Here is a 15,592-nt window from a genome sequence, read left to right on the forward strand (position 1 = left end):
AAAACTTCAGGGTTGGGAACAAAGGGAATTCTATAGGGTAATAAGATCTTTCATGGATAGATTTGTGGGTCAGGGAGAGTCAGTAAAATCTAGGTTATCATTATTGTGATCTTATCTGTCTTTATAGGCTGGTGTGCATGGGGATATACTATGTATATCATTATCATTATATCATAATATATCATTATATACTATGGTATCATGTATCATAATTTATAATGTTATATAGGAGAAATAGGTATTTTTATCTGTTTGTGTGTTGTTTGTTTTACCCCCCATGACGTAAACTCTGTGAAGTCAGGTGCTTGGTTTTTTTGTGTTGTCTGCCCCATCCCTGATTCTAGAGCCATCTTGTTCACATTGCAGTTACTCAATAAATATTGGTTAAATACATGAGTGAGATATATTTATACTACTCTATTTTAATTCTGTTTAAGTAGTATGCTAAACTACCATTTTTTTCTTTTTTGTTTATTTTTTTTAAACACAATTAAGTGGAAATCAAACTACATTCTCTCTTCATTTTATTATGCCTATCGGGACTCTGGCTACTGAGATTAAAACCGCTTAACTAAGGCTCCAATGTCCACCTGGTGGCAGCTTAACTTAATCACAGTCAAATTACCTCAGAGGAAATTAGCAGCTTTCCAAGAGCTGAGCTTGACAACTCAAAGCATGTAGAAGCCCCAGGGCGCCCATGTGTCCACACTGCACCTGGCTCTGGAGACAAGGGCAGCCCCACATTAAGCAGTGGGGAGACATCATTAAGGTTATGATTAAACTGCCTTGCAGGGCAAAAAAATAGCCTGCTGAGAGAAGGCCAAAGTCCTGCCAAAAACATCACTGCTTTGTTATTTATTACAAATTTCTGGTGATTTCCCTTCCTAAACCAAAAGTAGTAATGGGAGTATTACTGCCTCAGCATGCAGGTTGGCAGGATAAATACTAGGATGCACAGGGTTGGGTGTAATAGAAGCAGTGAATGAACAAGGATTTATATGTGCCCAAGAGGTAGAGTTCTAAGGGACAGCCAGGGTCAAGTACAGGGTAGGGTGCTCAGTAGGGAGACTTAAGAGCTGACCCTGGGAGGATCAGAGATATGGCCAAGATGGTTTTGACCTGAAGCAGATGGACTGCCAGATATTTTTTCAACAAAGATGGGTTTATTCAAGATGAGTAGAGAATTGCAATTAAGGGGCTGCAACCATGGCGAGCCATGTGCATGTCCCCCCATTTCAAGGGAAGGAGAACCCTTTTATAGGGGGGAAAAAAAAAGGAAGCTGGGAGGGCTGGAGTAAACAAAGAGTCCATGGCTTTTCATTGGCTGAGTCCTCACCAGGAAAGAAGTGTCTTTCATCTTCCTGTTGGGCTCTGCTATGGTCACAGGGCATGAGAGCTCCCCCTTCTGGTCTCCCAGTTCTACTTAATTGAGATTTCTGTTTATTAATTTTTTACAAAGGACACCTGAAGATCAGTAATTTGGGAAAGTGTGTGTGGCACTGGTGTTGAGGGCGGAGCAAATAGTTTTCAGGGTGATCTGACTTAGATCATCAGGATGGCATCTTTCCCTAGAGCTGCCTTTAATGGAAAGCTAAGAACATGTCAGCTCTTGGTGCCTGGATGTTGAGTACCACCTGCCCCTCCCTCCGTAGCTATTTTGGCTTATGATAACAGAGTGAGTTCCAGATGGGAAAGGCTTGACTCTATGTAGGTAATGCATTTCATGTGTCTATTAGGGCAAAGCAAAAAAAAAAAAAAATCAAATACCAGTGTTATTCTTTATCCATTGTTGCTGTTAGGGTTCAGTGCATGAAACAGAAACCACTCTGGGTCTCTTAGGCAGAAATGGCCTTAATATGGAAAATTAGGTGCTTCAAAATAATTGGAATTGCTGCAGAATGGAGTTGAGGGTTGAAATTGTTGAGCTCAAGGGCACAACACTAGAGCTGCAATCCAGGGATCAGAAAGCCACCGTCTTTGTCACAAATGCCTCTTGACACTCGTGGAGCTGGGGACTAGGCACTGGGATGCCAAGTCTGGCTGCCACCACTGCATCTTGATTCTCATATGTTCAGGACGTTACCTGCCAGCATAAACAGCAAAGTATAGCAGCCTTTGTTCACTTCCATCTTCCAAATATCACTCCAGTGGATCCAATGGCTAGAACCTAAGTTGGGTGCAGAGTCTGAGAGACTGGGGAGTGTGGGATTTTGTTTTCATTTTAGTATTCCTTTCTCTCTGGTGAGGCCAGGACCAGGGTGAAGCAGAGAGGCAGCCAGGGGCATGAAATTTACAGAGGTGCTCGCTCTCAGGGTCAGGCAGGTGCAGGTGTTCACCTCATAGTAGTACTGTGATAATTAAATGAGATAAATCTTTTACAGAACTTAGTGTAATTTTAACACGTGATGAGTGCTCACTAATTGCTGGGTCAATACCTTTTAGCTCTAGGGAGAAATGGAAAATGACATTACTTTCTCTTCTCCTATGAATATTCTTCAAAGAATTTTTTCCTTCGATGAATCTCTAGCCTTATGTTATATAGGCTTTTGAGGGTGATGGTCATAAGGCCAGTTTGGCCACTTTTCAGCGAGTCGTGCTGTGTGTGTGTAGCGCCTCTCTAGAATGTATGGGCGTCTGTTACCTTTATCCTAAGCTCTGAGCATTCAGCCACAAGGAAAGATCTTTTTAACATCTTGTCACACCTCCCTAATTCTTCCACACATAATGGCAGCCTGTGAAAATTATACCTTAGAATGTCATCATTTTTTACTTAATGATTGTTTGAAATATAGATACCCATAGAACAACTGAGATTGTTTCCATATTTTGGCTATCGTGAATAATGCTGTGATGAACATGGGGGTGCAGATAGCTCTTTGATATCATGATTTCATTTCTTTCAGGTATACACCCAGAAATGTAATTGCTGGATCATATAATAAAAATTATCATAGCTTAATTTTTTTGAGGCGCCTCCATACTATTTTCCACAGTGGCCGCACCAATTTACATTCCTGACAACAGTGCTCAAGGGTTCCCTTTTCTCCACACCCTAAGCAGCATTTGTTGTCTCTTGCTTTTTTTGTTGATTTTTTTCTTTTTGCAGTACGCGGGCCTCTCACTGTTGTGGCTTCTCCCATTGTGGAGCACAGGCTCCGGACGCGCAGGCTCAGCGGCCATGGCTCACGGGCCCAGCCGCTCCGCGGCATGTGGGATCTTCCCGGACCGGGGAACGAACCCCTGTCCCCTGCATCGACAGGCGGACTCTCAACCACTGCGCCACCAGGGAAGCCCCATGGACACTTCTTTAAGAATAAAGAGTTTAATAAATATCAATTAGAGATACCCTATTATTTGTGTTATTTAGGACGTTGATATCACTACTGATTATATTCCATCACTTGATGATTCATGGACTGAGGATGGGGGTGGACTAAAACTTCCCTCACTTACGGGCTCTGGCCATGTCTCCACTTCCAGAATTCATTACCTTGTTCTTAGCTGGACACTGCCCTTCCTATAATTGCTGCTTATTTGGAAATGAAGTTTTCAGGAAAATGTCTCAATTACCATTTTACACTTAATATGAGACATGTAAGGAAAGAGATAGTCCCTTTTGCTTCACAAATCACCATGAGGTTTTGGAACTTTGAGGGCTTTCTAGCTTTGCTGGAGCATGCGGTCACATACGCAGCAGTAGGTCCTTGAAGACAAAAATAGAGCAGCTATTTAGACTTCATGAACATGTTTGATTCTCTCAAGAATACATGGGGGAGGGTCATGGAGAATTGGAAATAAATGCATGATAGAGTTGTTCAGGAGCTTGGTGGCATCAGGTCAACATCTCTGTGAATCTCTTGACCTTTGCTTCATGTTTGTCATCTCATGGTTAGCAGATGGCTGCGGGGGATCCAGACATCATGTCCACATTCAAGGGAGGAAAGCATGGGAAAGGGGGAAAGACTTTGTTAGGTACATCCATTCCATTCCCCCCAAAAAACATAATCTCTCCCAGGAACGTCCTGCATGTGTGTCATTAGCCACCCAGACACTATGAGCTTTCAGGGAGGATGCAGAAGCAAGCATGTAGCCTGACACAGTGACGCCTCAAATAAAATCAAAGTTCAGTCAGCAAAGAAGAAGGGGGAAGTGAGCATTGAACAAGTGACTAACAGTACCTAACACAGTAGGGATTCAACTTATTTTTCTTTATATAGTGAACCTGTTTCTCAGAAGAGAAAAAGCCATTACTGATTTTTCACGACAATCTTTAAATTACAGGTCTCTCAGTCCGTGGGATTGAAATGAAACAAATCCTAGCAATAGACCCATGCCAGACTCAGAATCACTTTTTTATTTCAGTGAATAGTGCTGATGTGTTGAGCTCATTTCAGTAGCTGGATGCTTCCTACCCTAATAGGAGCATTGTCCCAGGAGCCTCCTCAGCTATGTATGCAAATACGTTCCTGTCAGATCCTAACATCAGTTTGACATACATGCTTCAACATAGTTGAATTCCTGTGGAAATTATTCAGGTGAAGAATAGGGCAGATGGAATGGCACCACACAAGTACGGGAAAAGCTGAAACAGTAAAGAAATAACAAGTCAGCAAGCATAATAAGTCATGGAGAGATTGGCTGGAGAGCAGGAAGGGGCCGTGTCATGCACAGGCTTGGAGGTCAATGGTAAGGGGCGAAGATTTTATTCTAAGCACAGTAAGAAGCTGTTGAGGCACTTAGTTCAAACAGAGTGCATGCCTGGTTTACCAACGTCACTAGTGTAGTCATCCATGGGAAAAACAATTTAAATGTGTTCAAATGTCTTTTGTTAAGTTGAATAAGCAATTTGTCAATTTCAGTGTATTCAATGAATTGCTTTGATAGGCGTCTCCTGTATGTCAGACATCCAAGGAGGAAACGCACCTGTGTGCATCAGAGGGGGCTCTCTGTAGACGTCTCTCCTCCCACTGCACAGAGCTGCAGAGTTCTCTGGCAAGTAAGTATCCCTTTCATGGGTTCTAGTTTCTCTTTTGTACTCTTATGCTGTTATGTATGAGTTTCATTATGTGTGTGCTCCCCAAATAACTGGACCTATCATGTCTATTAAAGAAACCAATGGACATTCTGACTCTTAGAAATGATTACTTTTGCTTAAGAAAACGTTTGGCTCCTGTAGGGGTAGGTAATATGGTAGAGGGGTAAGAGTGGATGGGAAGGTAAGTCAGGGGTCAATTCAGTAGTCTAAGTGAGAGAGCACGGGTACTTGGGTTAGATTGGTGCTAATGGACACGAAGAACCATGGGTGACTTGAGATGTATTTTGGAGGAAAAAAATTGAATTAACGATGGATTCAGTTAAGGAAGGCATACAGAGAGAATAATCAAGTATAACTTCCAGAGTGCTGGCAGAGTACCGGTTGCATACTAGTAAGGCTTATTGCATGAATGAGAAAAGGGGGTATGATAGCCACGACATGTACAATGCTTTCCAGTTTTAAAATATTTGAACCTACATCTTAAGATATGGTAGGACAGGGTTTATTATTTTACCTTCTTTGCAGACGTGGAAACAGAGGCTCACCGCCTCATAGTTCTGCTTTTGCCAATCTGGAGACTGGTCAGAGACAAAAGATGTGATGTGGGAAAGAGAGAGGACATACACAAAGAGGTCAGAGGAATCTTAGAGAAGAGGAAGTTAGAAGGCGGCGAGGAAAGTTGTGCGGGGATGGGGAAGAGACCTGGCGTAGCCGGGACCTGCGGGAGCTGTTGGAGGCACAGTGCGCTCTGAGTGGTGTGGGTGTAGGTGAGGGTTGGATTTCCTTTTGATGTGCTTGAAGAGATGTAAGGAAAAGATTGTTTTGTTTTGTTTTTTTGGTGGGGGTTTGTAATGACTTTTGATGGGTGAGGTATTTCTGCTTCTGTGTGATTCCAGGTAGAGACTGAGTTCATTAAGATTCCAGCTTTCATGCTGTTCATATCGTTTTGTTGCCTTGAGCACACATGTGAAATGGAACTTGAATGACGGCTGATTTGGAAAGCAGAGCATGATTTGGGGGCAGTGAGAAAATGCGTTTGACCAGTTTTATGTTAAACTTTGTGAAAGACAAGTTGGACGGGTCCATTAGATACAGGTTATAGAAGGCCTGGGAAAGAATGTGAATTGAAATCCTTACTCGCCAGATGTGCTGTAAATGCTCTGTCCTGCTGAAAAAAATTTTTAGAAATATAGAAAATTATTAAGATGATAAAAAATATTCATAGTACCATCAAGTGGAAAAAAACTTTTACTATTTTAGGGTGTTTCTTCTAGCCTTTTATATGGGTGCATGTATAAACGTGTGTAAAAACTTCATAATATTTTAATAATTGAAATTATAATATACATAACATTTTACAACATATTTAAAGTGCTCGGTGGACACTTTCATATTAAATAATCTTCACAAAATAATTGTTGAGGGCAACACAGTAGTTCATCATACGGGTGAACCATGAGTTATTTAACCCTTTCCTTACAGACTTTATTTTAGCTATTCTGCCATTTCTCTAGTGAATCTTATCATTTGCTATTTCTTTTTTAGCCATTATAAATGGCGCTAATTTGGTACGTGAAAAATTTTTCAGAATTAGAATCTTTTACTGGTCAGAGGTAGGTGGACACTGGTGCCCACTTTGGCAGCACATCTACTAAAATTGGAACAATACACAGATAAGCATGGCTCTTGTGCAAGGATGACATGCACATTCGTTAAACGTTCTATATATTTGGATGTCAGCTAGATGGTGATCATTTCACATTTTATACAAACGTCAAATCACCATGTGTTGTAGCTGAAACTCATGTAATGTTGTGTGTCAATTATACCTTAATTTTAAAAAAGTAATGGACACTTTTAGAGCCCTTTGTAGATGTTGCCCAATGGCCGTCTAGGTTTGAACCCCTTCGGATGCCTTTTAGCAAATGATTCGATTTCCTATTTCACTGTCTCCTCCCCAATACTGGGAATTAACTTTTAAAACATGAAAAATAATATCTCATGGTTTTCATTTGCATGTCTTTGGTTCCTAGAGAGTTTATTGGCTATTTTTCTTTCAAAACTTACATTCATGTGTTCTGTTTATCTTTCTCTTCTGTCTTCATCACTTAAGATAGCTTGGACCCAAAACAGAGCGGTAACTAAATAAATATTTTTACGATTGGCTGAAAATCCATTGGACTACCACCCAGGAACCAGTAATGCATACAGTTTTTGTGGCTCCTCTTCTATCCATCTTCCCAAATTTAATGATTTCTCCTATGAGATGTAGTATTCAGAGAAAATGTGATTTTTTTCCCTACTCCCTGTAATCCTAAGAGACATTCTGTCAGTTGAAATTTTCTCTCATCATTTTCACTGTTCTTCATACATCATTAGTGGGAGCTGTTGCGTTATGGGAGGGCAGTGTCTGGACTCCATATTTATTGAACTCTAATTGTGTGCCCAAATGAATATGCCAGCCGTGCAACTACCAATGTAAGTCTTAAAAACAATAATTTGCGTAACTAGCCGACAGGAAGGCTTGAGCTATTATTTAAGTTCATATATAACATTACATCGTCAAGTGTTAATTTATGCTCTGTTCTTTCCAGAATGATTGAGCTGTTGGTAGTTTTATTTATGACTCATGCTTAGATCCATTTTCCAGTGCTGATAATGTTGAGATAATGGGGATTTATAGTTCACCCTGACAAGAGGCCATAAAACAAATGGCTGGATGTTTTCTCTATTGCTACAGGCTCAATTTGTATCATAAAGTACTTAATAATTGTTATTAATGAACGCTCTGTGGTTGGTATATAGACACAGCTGGGCATCACATCTGTTATCAGACGGCCTGTGTTGAGTAAAGCACAAACACTGCAGGGAACTAATAGCTGCAAAAGGAAATGACATCACAGAGCCATAGGAAGTGCCATAGATATTAGCTGCACTGAGACAGAAGAGAATTAGGATAGATTTTAGGAGAAATGACAGAATTTGGCTCTTTTTAAAAATTTCCTTTCATGTGGATCACAAATATCTTCAATTGTGAGCCTGAGTTCCAGGTTCAATCCATATATTATATACGAGTAAAGCATATATCTTAGTTTTTAGATAAAAACAAATAAAAATAGACAAATTCAGCTTACCAACTTACCCTTCCAGGCTTATCTTCTGCTGCTCCTCTTGAAACACTCTGATGTTCCATCCAAATTGAGTTATTGCCTTTGTTTTTGCAGACTTAGGCTTTCCTGCCTGTGTGCTTTCCCTTATGTTTTTACCTCTATTTGAATCCATTTCCCTCAAACTATTTCAAAAGAAAAAGAACTTTCTTTCTTTGACTTTTCTTCCTTCCTCCCTCCCTTTCTTTTTCATTTTTCCTCTCCCCTCTCCTCTCCTTCCTGCCCTCCCTCCCTCCTTCCCTCTCTCCCTTCCTTCCTTCCTTCCTTCTTTCTCTTTCTCTGTCTTTTTTCCCCTTATTTGTCCACATTATCAACTTTCATTTTTTTCATTCACCATTGGCAAACATATGAATATATTTCATATGTGTCATTTGATTATATGTAGTCTTACAAAATAGGTTGTGCTTTGGGTGCCTGTTTTTTTTAATTTAAGGAAGTCATGGTAAATTATAGACCTCATTTTACTTCTTTAACTCAGCAATGAAATGCCAACCATGGGGTCCCGTGAACATCTAGTCCATTCTTTCTAAAGTTTCCTAAAACTCCATGTGTATCCACCAGATCCGATCTGTCCACTCGGTTGGTGATGGACACTCAGCTTGCTCTGAATCCCTATCACAGTAAGCAAGGTGATGATGGACATTTTAATGTATGTTGCTTGTGGGTCTCTGGAAGAATTTGCTACATTCCTGGGAGTGTAACTGCTGGGTCACAAAGTGTGTGTAAACTTGATTTGACTAAATGCCCACAGGTAGCTCTCGAGAATGCTTCACCATTCTTCTCTCTGTAGGAGTACATGTTGGTTCTTATATCCCTATGTTCTGCCAATAGTCGGGATTGCCTAGTTTTACATTTTAATCCCATTAACAGAGGTACAATGATATTTCATGATTGTTTTCCTTTGTGTCTGTGATTACCACTGAGAGTGAACCTCTCCTCACTGGCCTATTAGTCCTTGTGGTTCATTCTATTTTAATCACCCATTCATATTTTGGCCCATTTTTTCTCTTGGGTTATCTGTCTCTTGTGGACTTAAAGGAACTTCTTATATATTTGTACCTTCTCAGTTTTAGATATTGCAAATATTTTCTTACCATCTGTCATTTCTCCATTGACGCTATCCGTATTCTTCTCCATTAAACAAAAATAATTAGTTTTGATGTAATGATAGTTAACACATTTATGCCTGAGGATTTCTGCTTTTCAAGTATTTCAAAAAGAATTCTTCCCCACCTCTAAATCACAACTATAAATTCTGACACTTTCTTCTATTGATTTTCTATTTTATCTTTCATTAATCTATCTGTATTGTATTTTTATATGTGATGCTATTTAGGGATACAATTTTAGTTTCTCCCTAATATTAGATACAAAACAACCCACCCTTTCACCTTTGATTCGTGGTGCTGTATTTCTGTATTTATCGTATATTAAATTCTCACATATACATGGTCTTCTCTGAGTTTGCTCTTTTGTTCCATTGGCCTATTTGCCCATCAGTTCTCATATCAATAGCTGCTTACTTTATTACTCTATGTTAGGACAGGCAGTCTACCATGGGCACTGAGCATCCCTGAACATTCCTGCTAAGTGCGCCAAACCACAAGGCTTATTTATCCCCAAACCGAGCAGTTTCTGTACCTGGTCACATAGACAACCAGGTAGGTACGCGACCATAGCATGGCTACTTCTCACTCTCTGGTGGAGGAGACGGGGAAGAGAGAGGGAGAGACTGTCTTGTTTACTGCTTATGACAGAAGGCGCCATAACCACCTGGGTGGGGCTGTTTGGACCGCCGTTGTGCACCATTTTTATTGCTCCTACTGCTAAATGTAAAATTAGTATTGATGTTTTACATGCTTGTGCTATGAACCCTCATAAAATTCAAGGGGGATAGTCCCAATGGAAAGAGTCACTTTTAGAGAAATGATAGTTGGTACGACAGACCACCAATGAGGCTTCCTGTTGCCCCCATGTTGTACAACGGAAACAGTACAGAATTCCAGGAAGTGAAAAGGAAATCACAGTCTTGGGGTCTGTAAACCCCAAGGACCCTTTTGAGCTACAAGTATCTGCTACTGATAACTGTGCTGACTGAAACTAACATTGGTGTATGTTCGAGCAACACATGAATGTGTACTCTGCTGTTTTGGGATGTAATATTCATTAATACCAGTTATGTCGAGCTTGTTGATAATGCTGTTGAAATGCTCTTTATGCTTACTAATTTTCTGCCTGTCTTGTCTATCAGTTACTGATTGAGGAGTATTGAAACCTCTTTTCATAATTGTGGATTTGTCTGTTTCTCATTTCAGTTGTTTTTGCTTCATATATTTTGAATCTGTTATTAGATGTAAGCACATTTAAAATTGCTATTTTTTTATGAATTAATCACTTTATCCTTACTTTTTATCTCTGGCGGTAATACTTGTTATGAAGTCTGCCTCGTCTCACATTGTCTTAGCCATCCCAGCTTGCTTACAATTAATGTTTATATGACATAACTGTTCCTGTCTTCCACTTTTAACTTACCCAGGTCTTTATATTTGAGGTGGGTTCCTTGGATATCACATTCAGCTATCTTTCTGAAGTCCAATTTGAGAATCTTTGACTTAAATAGGAACGTATAGACCAAGAGTCAACAAATCATTTCTGTAAAGGGCCAGTTGGTAAATATTTTAGGCTTTTGAAGCATATAGTCTTTGCTGAAAATGCACAACTCTGCTGTTATAACATGGAATTAGAATCTTTTTAAGTTTCCATGTTACCTCCATTTTTTTTTTTTACTAATTAGGTAAAAAAAAAACTCTTTGTGTTTTCATTAGTGATTGCTGTATGGTTTATAATATACGTCTTTACCTTTTCACAGTATACCTTTAAAATAATATTGTAACACTTTACAGATTAATATTCCTAAATACTTTTACTTTCCACCCAGTCATTTGTGCTATCTTCTGTCACATATTTGCCTCTATTTATAAGTACTATAATGCATACTCATTACTTTTCCCCTAGCTTTATTGAGGTAAAATGGCACAAAATTATAATATATTTAAAGTGTACAGTGTGATTATTTGATATACAAATACATTGTGAAAGGATTTCTACTTTCAAGTTAATTAACACCTCACATATTTACCTCTTTTGGAGGGGTGAGAACGCAAATTCTATCCTTTTAGCAAATTTCAATTATACCATGCAGTATTATCAACATAATAACTGTGTTATACATTAGATCCTCAGAACTTATTCACCTTATGACTGAAATTTTGTGTGCTTTTACCAACCTCTCCCTATTTCCTCCACCCCCAACCCCTGACAACCACCATTCTACTCTCTGTTTCTATTAGTTCAAAAAAAATTTGTTTTTAGAGTCCATATATGTGTTATTATGAAGTATTTATCTTTCTCTGTCTGACTTACTTCATTTAGCATAATGCCCTCCAGGTTTATCCATGTTTCACAAATGGCAGGATTTCCTTCTTTTTAAAGGCTCAATAATATTCCACTGTGTGTGTGTTTGTGTGTGTGTGTGTGTGTGCCTGAGTGCATGCGTGTGTGTATGTATCACATTTTCTTTACCCATTTATCCTTTGATGGACACTTAGGTTGTTTCCTTACCTTGGCTGTTGTGAATAATGCTACAGTGAACATGGGAGTACAGATGTCTTTGAGATAATGATTTTGCTTCCTTTAGATATATGTCCGGAAGTGGGGTTGCTGGATCATGTGGCAGTTCTCTTTTTAATTCCTTGTGGAACCTCCATACTGCTTTCCATAGTGGCTGTACCAGTTTTTATTCCTACCAACAGTGTACAAGCGTTCACTGTTCTCCACATCTTTGCCAGCATTTGTAATCTCTTGTCTTTTTGATAATAGACATCCTAATAGATGTGAGGCGATACATCTCTTTTTTTTTGGTACTTCCCTGATGATTAGTGATGAGAACTTTTTCATGTACCTATTGACCATTTGTATATCTTCTTTGGGAAAATGTCTGTTCATGTGGGTTTCTCATTTTTAATTGGGCTTTTTGGTGTTTTGGTGTTGAGTTGTATGAGCTCCTTGTATATCTTGGATATTAACCCCTTATCAGATATGTGGTTTGCAAATGTTTTCTCCAATACCATAGGTTGCCTTTTCATTTTGTCAATGGTTTCCTTTGTTGTGGAGAATCTTTTTAATTTGATGTAGTCCCACTTGTTTATTCTTGCTTTTGGTGTCAAATCCAAAAAATTATTTCCAAGACCAGTGTCATGGAGATTTTCCCCTATGTTTTCTTCTAGGAGTTTTATAGTTTCAGGTCTTACATTCAAGTCTTTCATCCATTTTGAGGTATTTTTGTGAGTGGTGTAATATAGGGGTCCAGTTTCATTCTTTTGCTTGTGGATATCCAGTTTTCTCAACATTATTTATTAAATAGACTACCTTTTCCCCACTGCATTGCATGTTCTTGGCTCCTTTGTTAAGTATTAATTGACCATATACTCATGAGTTATTTCTGGGCTTTCTGTTCTGTCCCGTTGATCTATATGTCTGTTTTAATGCCAATACCATATTGTTTTGGTTACTAAAGATTTGCAATAGAGTTTAAAATCAGAAAGTATGATGCCTCCAACTTTGTTTCTCTTTCTCAAGATTTCTTTGGCTGTTTGGGGTCTTTTGTGGTTCCATACAGATTTTAAGATTGTTTTATCTGTTTCTGTGAAAAATGCTATTGGAATTTTGATAGGGATTGCATTGAGTTTGTACATGGCTCTGGCAGTATGGACATTTTAACAATATTAATTCTTCCAATCCATGAGGACAGAATGTCTTTCTGTTTATTTGTGTCTTCTTTAATTTCTTTCATCAATGTCTTATTGTTTTCAGTATACAGGTCTTTCACATTCTTGGTTAAATTTATTCCTAAGTATTTTATTGTGTTTTGATGCTATTATATGTGGGATTGTTTTCTTAATTTCTCTTTCTGATAGTTAGTTGTTAGTGTATAGAAAGGCAAGTGATTTTTGTACATTGATTTTGTATCCTACAACTTTACTGAATTTGTTTATTAGTTCTAACAGTTTGTTTTTTTTTTTTTTTTTGGTGTAGTCTTTAGGCTTTTCTATATGTAATATGTCATCTGCAGACAAACAGTTTTACTTCTTCCTTTCTGATTTGGATGACTTTTATTTCATTTTCTTGCCTAATTGCTCTGGCTAGGAACAAACTTCTAGTATTATGTTGAATAAAAGTGGTGAAAGTGGACATTCTTGTCTTTTCCCTGATCTTAGAGGAAATGCTTTTATTGTATGCTAAGGACACTCAGCTTTTCACTGTTGAGTGTGATGTTAGCTGTGGGCTTGTCATATATGGCCTTTATTATGTTGAGATACGTTCCTTCTCTACCAAATTGTTGCGAGTTTTTCTCATAAGACGATATTGAATTTTTTCAAGTGCTTTTTCTGCATCTATTGAGATGATTATGATTTTATATTTTATTCTATTAATGTAATGTGTTACATTTACTAATTTGTGTATGTTGAATCGTCATTGCATCCCAGGTATAAATCCCACTTTGTCATGGTGTATGATCCTTTTAACATACTGTTCAATTCTGTTTGCTAATATTTTGTTGAAGTTTTTAACATCAGTGTTCATCCGGGATGTTGGCCTGTAATTCTGTTTTATTATAGTATCCTTGTTTGGCTTTGTTATCAGGGTAAAGCTGGCCTCATTAAATGAATTTGACAGTGTTTCTTCCTCTTCTAATTTTTTGGAAGAGTTTGGGAAGAATTGGTATTAGTTCTTCTTTAAATGCTTGGTAGAATTCACCAGTAAAGCCATTTAGTTCTGGACTTTTCTTTGTTGGGATGTTTTTGATTACTAATTCAGTCTCTTTACTAGTGATTGGGATGAGGAGAGTGTTGAAATATATCCATCTTTTTTTGGTGTGACCTCTGAGCTGATGTAGAGAATGAAGAGGCTGAAATACTCTAAATAAATACTTCTGGCATATACAGATGCAGAGTCCACATAGAGTTGATGAGTACATCTCTGTGCCTTTAATAGCACGTGCCCCATGACTTAGGAAATGAAGGTACTGCTATGATTTTAAATTACTTAGAAGCTGGCTATTTAAACAATTTCTTACACCATCAAGGGTTGATATTTAACTTGGAGAAGGCATATTTGTTTAGAAGTAAATGTGAGGTGCTAGGTATATTAAAAAGATAATGGCTATCTCTGTGAATTGCTTTGGAAATGAAAACATGCTCAGAGGCAATAGTGGAGCTCTTACAAGGAAATGTGGGAATGTTTGGAACTTTAATAATAAAGTTCTAAACAGTAATGGACTAGCAGCTTGGCAGTATACTGAGCCAGGGGAGATGATACCCAGCGGGTTGTATGATGGAATGTTACAGGAACCATGAGAGGATGAAGCAGAGTGGTGGATAGATCAAGATTACCAAGTCTAGCTGGTGTCTTTGTCTCAGGTCTGAACATATCTGGGTTCTAAATTTGGGAAGCAATTCTGGAGCTCATCTAGCCCAGATCCTATCAAGTGCAAAAATATTCTTTAAAATATGTCACCCATTTTTGTTTGATTGCTCCCATTGACAGGGACCTCACAGCCAAAACAACCCATTTTCTCTTTGAAAAGCACTAGTTGATTGAAAGTTCTTCCTTGACTAATTCTAAAATCTGCCTCTCGTAAACTCACTCACTGGCTCTAGTTCTGTTCTCTGGGCAAACCAAGAGGAGTTCTGTACTCTTGGAATAATAATGCCCCTCTCATAGGCTCCATGCCTCCTTCAGTTGGCAGGAGGGTGGAGAGAGGGTGCAAGATTCCTACATATACCTGCCTCTTACCATTCACAGCCTCAGTTGTAACCACCAAAAATGTTTCCAGATATTGCCAGATGTCCCCTGGTTGGGGGGCAAAGTTGCTCTCCATTAAGAACCATTGTCCTAGATTCTCAGTTTTCAACCTCCTTTCCTTCAAACATTTTTCTCCTTTACAGCCAAATGTTTTGAGAGTTATCTTTATTTTCCTCATTTTTGTCTCCTATAAACCTCTCTTAATTTCATTTTAGCCAAGGCATCTGACCATGTCACTCCTCTAAAGCTGATCTTTTTTTTTTTTTTCTTTCTGGTACGCGGGCCTCTCACTGTTGCAGCACAGGCTCTGGACGCGCAGGCTCAGCGGCCATGGCTCCCGGGCCCAGCCGCTCCGCGGCACGTGGGATTTTCCCGGACCGGGGCACGAACCCGTGTCCCCTGCATTGGCAGGCGGACTCTCAACCACTGCGCCACGAGGGAAGCCCTAAAGCTGATCTTCTTAAGGTCACCAAAGAACTCCATGTTGCTAAATCCCATGTTCAGTGGTCAGTCATCATCTTACCTG

At 39.0% G+C, this 15,592-nt stretch overlaps 1 long non-coding RNA gene and 1 other non-coding gene across 3 annotated transcripts in view; both read left to right on the forward strand.

Annotated features, from left to right (window-relative positions):
* LOC137231068 (uncharacterized) overlaps positions 1-15,592 on the forward strand; it is a 377,188-nt gene that overhangs the window by 42,325 nt on the left and 319,271 nt on the right. For both annotated transcript variants that reach the window (XR_010946382.1, XR_010946383.1), the window contains exon 2: positions 4,885-4,996. This is a non-coding gene — a long non-coding RNA (uncharacterized lncRNA). The remainder of the gene's footprint in view (positions 1-4,884; positions 4,997-15,592) is intronic.
* LOC137231407 (U6 spliceosomal RNA) lies at positions 6,663-6,766 on the forward strand. The gene has a single exon (XR_010946527.1). It is a non-coding gene; the product is annotated as a U6 spliceosomal RNA (small nuclear RNA).

The sequence above is a fragment of the Pseudorca crassidens genome, chromosome 9 (genome assembly GCF_039906515.1).
Source record: "Pseudorca crassidens isolate mPseCra1 chromosome 9, mPseCra1.hap1, whole genome shotgun sequence".
Taxonomy (NCBI): Eukaryota; Metazoa; Chordata; class Mammalia; order Artiodactyla; family Delphinidae; genus Pseudorca; species Pseudorca crassidens.